Source organism: Procambarus clarkii, chromosome 35 (genome assembly GCF_040958095.1).
Source record: "Procambarus clarkii isolate CNS0578487 chromosome 35, FALCON_Pclarkii_2.0, whole genome shotgun sequence".
Taxonomy (NCBI): domain Eukaryota; kingdom Metazoa; phylum Arthropoda; class Malacostraca; order Decapoda; family Cambaridae; genus Procambarus; species Procambarus clarkii.
The window spans coordinates 34,889,275-34,897,479 of NC_091184.1; the positions used below are offsets into that span (position 1 = coordinate 34,889,275).

The 8,205-nt window shown below is 47.2% G+C and overlaps 1 protein-coding gene across 1 annotated transcript in view; it reads left to right on the forward strand.

Moving 5' to 3' along the window:
* The first annotated feature begins 2,698 nt into the window (after positions 1–2,698).
* Positions 2,699–8,205, forward strand: part of LOC123768440 (17-beta-hydroxysteroid dehydrogenase type 6) — a 34,450-nt gene continuing 28,943 nt past the window's right edge. Inside the window, 1 exon segment of the mRNA XM_069336306.1 lies at positions 2,699–2,929. The gene's annotated coding sequence lies outside the window, so the exon portion shown is untranslated.

Below are 8,205 nucleotides of genomic sequence, written 5' to 3' on the forward strand. Positions count from 1 at the left end.
CCACTACCGCCCACAAGATGGGTATGGGGTGCATGATAAATGAACTAAACTACCCCCTCCTCTTTCTGACCTAATACTACTGTAATTTAACTACTGCTGCTATTGAACTATTCTTCTACTATTTCTATTACTACTATTTATACTCCTACTTCTACTTCTGCTGCTGGAGAGAGAGAGAGAGAGAGAGAGAAAAGGAACTTTCTGACGGAAGGTTGATGAACAAATCCACAAGGGCCGTGACGAGGATTCGAACCTGCGTCCGAGAGCATCCCAGACGCTGCCTTAATCGACTGAGCTACGACATGGTCAAAATCTTCACACACACACATTTTCTGCGTGTGTGAAGGCTAATGACTTGGGCTTATATGTAACAACGTCAAGTAACCTAATCACATAACTAATCAGGAAAGAAGGAAGCTAATCAGCTTCCTGATTAGTTTCTCGACTTCCATCCAGAAACTTAGAAAGGAACTTCACCAGATGTGACAGTTCCTTAAGATAACGATAAGGAAAGAGAAGAGCTGACCCTTATCTGAGTCACAATCCAGACAAGATTAATAAAAAAGACTTTAATATGAGCTCAATAATCTTGGAGAAATGAAACGAGGTTCGAACCTTAAATGGGGTACGTGTTCCTACGTTCGGAAGCGCTCTGGGTACTCGTGGAGATGCCCAGCTGCAGGGGTATGCCAGGTGAGGGGTACCATGCCCAGAATACTGATGCTGTAGGCTCCAGGCGGATGTGACAAGAGAGAAGATTAGGTAAGGTAAATACATTAAGCGTGTACGATATTGTAGCATTTTGTAGGAATAGAAGGACAAGGAGCTGGGGTGTGAGGACAAGGAGCTGGGATACGAGGACAAGGAGCTGGGGTGTGAGGACAAGGAGCTGGGGTATGAGGACAAGAAGCTGGGGTATGAGGACAAGGAGCTGGGGTATGAGGACAAGGAGCTGGGATATGAGGACAAGGAGCTGGGATATGAGGACAAGGAGCTGGGGTATGAGGACAAGGAGCTGGGGTATGAGGACAAGGAGCTGGGGTATGAGGACAAGGAGCTGGGATACGAGGACAAGGAGCTGGGATATGAGGACAAGGAGCTGGGGTATGAGGACAAGGAGCTGGGGTATGAGGACAAGGAGCTGGGATACGAGGACAAGGAGCTGGGGTATGAAGACAAGGAGCTGGGATACGAGGACAAGGAGCTGGGGTACGAGGACAAGAAACTGAGATACGAGGACAAGGAGCTGGGATACGAGGACAAGGAGATGGAATATGAGGACAAGGATTTGACAGAAGACGGAAAGAAAGAATTGTGCCTAATCACTTTATGGGCCATCGGGGATCGAACGCCGATCAGCAATAAGGAAATCGTCGCGCAACCGACCAGTCCCAGTGATCAGGTCGGAGAGAAGATGACCCACCTGCCCGTGAGGTTAAAGTGAACACCTGTAACGAGCGAACACCTGTAGTGAGTACGACCTTCATTTTCTGTAAACCAGGTCTTGTACGCATTTCAATATACACGTGAAAGATGGACAGCGTCTCCATTATATACGCATATAGGGTACTGTAGTCACAATACACGCATATAGGGTACTGTAGTCACAATACACGCATTTAGGGTACTGTAGTCATAATACACGTGTATGAGAAATGGTTTTATTTGTATACATGGTCATGAAAACCATGGTGCATATATATAGCACATGACCTTAATTACACAAAGGCACAGGGCCTTCCTTATGTGTGTATGTGTGTATGTGTGTATGTGTGTATGTGTGTATGTGTGTGTGTGTGTGTGTGTGTGTGTGTGTGTGTGTTCACCTAATTGTGCTTGCAGGGATTGAGCTCTGGCTCTTTGGTCCCGCCTCTCAACTGTCATTCAACTGGTGGCGTCTGTACTCACCTATTTGTGCTTGCGGGGGTTGAGCTTTGGCTCTTTGGTCCCTCTGTGTGTGTGTGTGTGTGTGTGTGTGTGTGTGTGTGTGTGTGTGTGTGTGTGTGTGTGTGTGTGTGTGTGTGTGTAACTTAACAAGGCTGTCATCTAACAAGTTAGGGGCCTGCAATAGACATAATTAGCAACAAAGTGAATGCATTTCTCCCATCAGAGGCAGGAGCAGCAACACGTCCTGCAGCTAGAACGAGGGAAAATGACCTACCATCGAGGACAACCAATTGCATAGGTCTTCAAGAATAGATTGTGTAGGACCAATGGGGGTGAAGGGAGACCGCGAATAGAAATGGAACCCACATGGTATAGGTCAATAGGCCTGCAGTGCGGCTCCGAAATATATATTTTGTTGTTGCTACGAAGGTCGTGAATGTCATCAGATTGGTCCCCTTCAGGGGGGCGGTGCCCCTGTCATGGTATGACACAAAACTTGAATTTATGTTTTAAAGGGGAAAGGGATGGGTGTTTAGGGGGGTAGGTGGTGTAACGAGTGAGGGGGTAATGAGAGGGGGGGTGAAAAGGGGGTAAGGGAGGGGGGTATGTGGAGAGAAGGGGGGAGGAGGAGTTATGAATGGTGGGGGGTAGTGAGATACCAAGCCACTAGCAGCACCAACAACAGCGGTCTCGGTCAGTCAATCCCCATCCTCTGAGCCTGAAGCACACACACGCTCTCTCTCTCTTAGTGTCTCTCTCCTCCGACACAACCCCGGCCACCAGGTAACTCACTCCCCATCCTTCCAAACCTGCAGGAGGCGCCTGTAGCAGGAGCAGCAGCAGCACCTCAGTAGTGTGTGTGTGTGGCGCGCGGGTAACTCCTGCAGGTCCCTGTCGACCTGCCTCTTGTTACTGAGCCTTGTCCCGGCTTCCATTGTGAAATGAGAGAGAAGTTTAATTGCGGAATTTAACCTCGCGGCCTCAGGCGGCTTCAGAGGGCCCTAGAACGCCGAAGGCAACGCACTCGTTGGTGATTATTGCGGTAAATGAATATAATAACGACTTGTTTTTGTCTATGAGTACTTGGTATTAATTTAGGTTCATTTCTGTGTTTTTTTTTAGTTTAGTTCATTTGTTATGTATCTAAAGCCGGTTTGTGAGTGGTAGTGGACCCCCATACCCGGCTTGTGAGTGGTAGTGGACCCCATACCCGGCTTGTGAGTGGTAGTGGACCCCATACCCGGCTTGTGAGTGGTAGTGGACCCCATACCCGGCTTGTGAGTGGTAGTGGACCCCCATACCCGGCTTGTGAGTGGTAGTGGCCCCCCATACCCGGCTTGTGAGTGGTAGTGGACCCCCATACCCGGCTTGTGAGTGGTAGTGGACCCCCATACCCGGCTTGTGAGTGGTAGTGGACCCCATACCCGATTTGTGAGTGGTAGTGGACCCCATACCCGGCTTGTGGGTGGTAGTGGATCCCCATACCCGGCTTGTGAGTGGTAGTGGACCCCATACCCGGCTTGTGAGTGGTAGTGGACCCCCATACCCGGCTTGTGAGTGGTAGTGGACCCCCATACCCGGCTTGTGAGTGGTAGTGGACCCCGGTACTCGGCTTGTGAGAGGTAGTGGACCCCATACCCGGTTTGTGAGTGGTAGTGGACCCCCATACCCGGCTTGTGAGTGGTAGTGGACCCCCATACCCGGCTTGTGAGTGGTAGTGGACCCCATACCTGGCTTGTGGGTGGTAGTGGACCCCCATACCCGGCTTGTGGGTGGTAGTGGACCCCCATACCCGGTTTGTGAGTGGTAGTGGACCCCATACCCGGCTTGTGAGTGGTAGTGGCCCCCCATACCCGGTTTGTGAGTGGTAGTGGACCCCCATACCCGGTTTGTGAGTGGTAGTAGACCCCCATACCCGGCTTGTGAGTGGTAGTGGACCCCCATACCCGGCTTGTGAGTGGTAGTGGACCCCGGTACTCGGCTTGTGAGAGGTAGTGGACCCCATACAGGCTTGTGAGTGGTAGTGGACCCCATACCCGTCTTGTGAGTGGCAGTGGACCCCATACCCGGCTTGTGAGTGATAGTGGACCCCCATAACCGGCTTGTGAGTGGTAGTGGACCCCATACCCATCCTGTGAGTGGTAGTGGACCCCCCCATACCCATCCTGTGAGTGGTAGTGGACCCCATACTCGGTTTGTGAGTGGTAGTGGACCCCCATACCCGGCTTGTGAGTAGTAGTGGACCCCCATACCCGGCTTGTGAGTGGTAGTGGACCCCCCATACCCATCCTGTGAGTGGTAGTGGACCCCCATACCCGGTTTGTGAGTGGTAGTGGACCCTCCATACCCGGCTTGTGAGTGGTAGTGGACCCCCATACCCGGCTTGTGAGTGGTAGTGGACCCCCATACCCGGCTTGTGAGTGGTAGTGGACCCCCATACCCGGCTTGTGAGTGGTAGTGGACCCCATACCTAACCTGTGGGCCGTGTTGGAAAGGTTACACAGGCACATAATGGGCTCAGGAACTGAATTCCTCAAATTGTTTATCTAAGCTAGTTGCATCATTGATGAGCTAGGCAACAGAGCCATCACTGATGACCCAAAGTAGCAGCCATAGAGCGTTATACTTGGGCTAGGTTGGTGCTGGCTGAAAACGCAGCCCATTCTGCTAAAATTCAAGTACTTATAGTAACCAGGTGGATGAAAGTACCAATATGTTGAGACGAGTCACCAGAAAATTTGACTTTGGTATGGATGAATTTCAACAAAATCTGAAACTTTTTTTTTTTAACCAGAAGATAAACTTCTAGCAATTCTAGGCCTAATACACGCTATCTTAGGCCTAAGTACATATATGGTATTTTAGGCCTAGGAGTATTTAAGTTTTTTTCAGATTTTTTTTTTTTGGCTCAACTCTATAAAATTGAGAGTAGAAAAAAATGATTTACTTGTGAACCATCACTACAATTTTGTACTTTCCACTTTTATTTTGTACTTTTCTACTTTTGTAAGTAGAAAAGTACTTTCGTGTCATGGGGATGACCGGAATATTTTATTCCTTTATCTCTAATAATAACTATATTTAAAAAGGTAAATATATTATAATAATTATTATTATTATTAAATGACTAAAGTAAATTTGCATTTACTGTAGCGACGCACAAGTGATATGAAGCTGGATACGCGTTTACGTGCCTCAGATAAAACACTGACGTTAGATAGATAAAACTATCTTCGGAAGTGACGTCACATGTCGATAAAACTGGCAGTACATTACTACACCTGTTGTGCTAATACAGCTGTAGTGCCAGTTTCCAACGCTGTATTTCCAAATACTAAAAGCTCTAATACGAGGCTCTGTGGCCGTCATACTGAACCTGTATACACCGAAGCTCTATACAGAGTAATGATACGTTCGTATGAACGAAATCATACTCAATACAGCTATATACTGCACAGTGTATAGGCTCAGTAGGCTCAGGAATCTGTACACCTGTTGATTGACGGTTGAGAGGCGGGACCAAAGAGCCAGAGCTCAACCCCCGCAAACACAACTAGGTGAGTACACTGTAGTATTAACCACTAAAAATTCTCCACTTCTCAAGACATCTCTGATACCACTTGTGAGAGATCTTAGAGACGTCCTATAGAGTGGACCTATTCTGAATTGGTCGCCGTTCAAAGATTTTTAACTTGAGAAGACTTGGAACAAGCTTAGGCACAACTAATACGTCTAATTTTGTACACAAAGGTTCCTCCAAAGAACAAATGACAAGGGACTGTGAAAAAGTAGCAGTTCACAAATATCCACGTTTTCTGTGCCTCGTTCGATAAGTTTAGGTTAGGTTAGGTTAGGTTAGCACTCTGTATTTTGCACGTTGTGGTAAATCACACTAAAGGCGAGAGTGGGCGTAAAAACGGGTTTTCTTCCTATTGGGGAGTGTTGTACATGCTGCTATGGCGGTGTGTCCACTCGCAGGATGAGTGGCGCTGCCCAATACTGTCACTATGGCGGTGTGTCCACTCGCAAGATGAGTGGCGCTGCCCAATACTGTCACTATGGCGGTGTGTCCACTCACAGGATGGGTGGCGCTGCCCAATACTGTCACTATGGCGGTGTGTCCACTCACAGGATGAGTGGCGCTGCCCAATACTGTCACTATGGCGGTGTGTCCACTCACAGGATGAGTGGCGCTGCCCAATACTGTCACTATGGCGGTGTGTCCACTCACAGGATGGGTGGCGCTGCCCAATACTGTCACTATGGCGGTGTGTCCACTCACAGGATGGGTGGCGCTGCCCAATACTGTCACTATGGCGGTGTGTCCACTCACAGGATGAGTGGCGCTGCCCAATACTGTCACTATGGCGGTGTGTCCACTCACAAGATGAGTGGCGCTGCCCAATACTGTCACTATGGCGGTGTGTCCACTCACAGGATGAGTGGCGCTGCCCAATACTGTCACTATGGCGGTGTGTCCACTCACAAGATGAGTGGCGCTGCCCAATACTGTCACTATGGCGGTGTGTCCACTCACAAGATGAGTGACGCTGCCCAATACTGTCACTATGGCGGTGTGTCCACTCACAGGATGAGTGGCGCTGCCCAATACTGTCACTATGGCGGTGTGTCCACTCACAAGATGAGTGGCGCTGCCCAATAAACTCGCCCCTCGGGGCAAAATTTAAATTTAAAATAATATACCCCGTCCTCGTCTTGGGAACCCGTGACGTTGCATAGCGTGTGGCATTTGTAACTTAGCAACGATTTAGCCGTTGTAAAAACTAAAATCTGATAAAGGTTACCCCCCCCCCTCACCTCCCCCCCCCACTCCTGTTTTTGTTACGTTATGATAACCTGCGTTACCAATGCGGCCTACTGTGAACAGTAACGGCTCACAAATATCCGCGTTTTCTATGTGTGAGGGACTCGATAGGTTAGGGGGTGGGGTTGTTTGGGTTGGTATTCAGGTTAGGTTAGGAGGTTGGAATTCTGACGGAGTGGCAAGTCAAGTGACCGGGCCCCTGGGAGGGAGTGGGGGAAGTGGGAGGGATTGAATCATATAGGCCTCACTCCCCCTCCCCCACACCCCCCCTTTTCTTTCCCTTAAGTTCCAAGTTAGATAGCGTGCGCTGAGGAGCTGCTCGGTGCGCAGAGCCATGCATCAAACATGTTATCAAGGTGTTATCACGCGTCAAGATCTGGGAGACTATCCTGTTATCGAGAAGGTGGGGGGGGGGGGCATTTATACAATGCGTCAATCAACAAAAAATAACTAAACACCTTTATGCTAAATTACCAATTTTACCATTTGAAGTAATTATTTTTGTATGTCTATCCAATACGAGTGTAATTTATATTAAAAAAACAATGTCTATCTTTAAATTATATATTAATACAGACCTTAAAAACATCCTTGATATGTGTAGATGGACGAGTATAAACTCGAAGTTGATCCAAGAATATATATATATATATATATATATATATATATATATATATATATATATATATATATATATATATATATATATATATATATATATACATTATATATATATAGGTTTCACTGAATAAGCTACACAAATCCCCATTGTACACCCTTACCTTGAAACCTTATATTGAAGCCAAGCTTAGAGTCATAAAATATACCATTAATCAAGAGAACAAAAACAGAACCATTGCAGACCTGACTCACCTTGAGCGCTGACTCCATGATATCACACACAGCGTCATAGATATCAGCCACGTTAGATAACCAGCGCCCAATCTGATGTTGCAAAGCCACATATAGCACCAGTTGAACGACAGGCTGCTCAACTTCAAAGCTGATTTTCAGCACAGACAGCCGGTAGGCCTACATCGTTCTTTCAGAGATCAACACTAACGACAGCCTATATATACTCACTCTTCCAACAAATCAGTAATACCGTTCAGGCCATAAAAAATGCTCATAAAAATAGGCCCTCAAGCCTATGGGGAGACCTCCCGCCCCCTCCTAACACGGAAGAAGGAAGACAGTGCTATATTTCCATAGGATATTGAATAACACGTAAAAGAAAAAAAATAATGAGCATAGTATTTGATACATTGTACTTAATCTATAAGGAGAAGAGGAAGAATTAAGAGATGGTAAGAAAAGGGAAGAACTAATGGCCTAAGGCAGAGGCGTCTCAAAAACCTAATATATACAATACAAAAACATTATGAATGTGTTTGTTGTTGACAACATTATGAGTTGCCCGAGGTACGATATCTCACCTTGTCAAGCGAGCACCTATGGTCGCTGCGACGAACCTCATTTTCTGCTGGTTAATA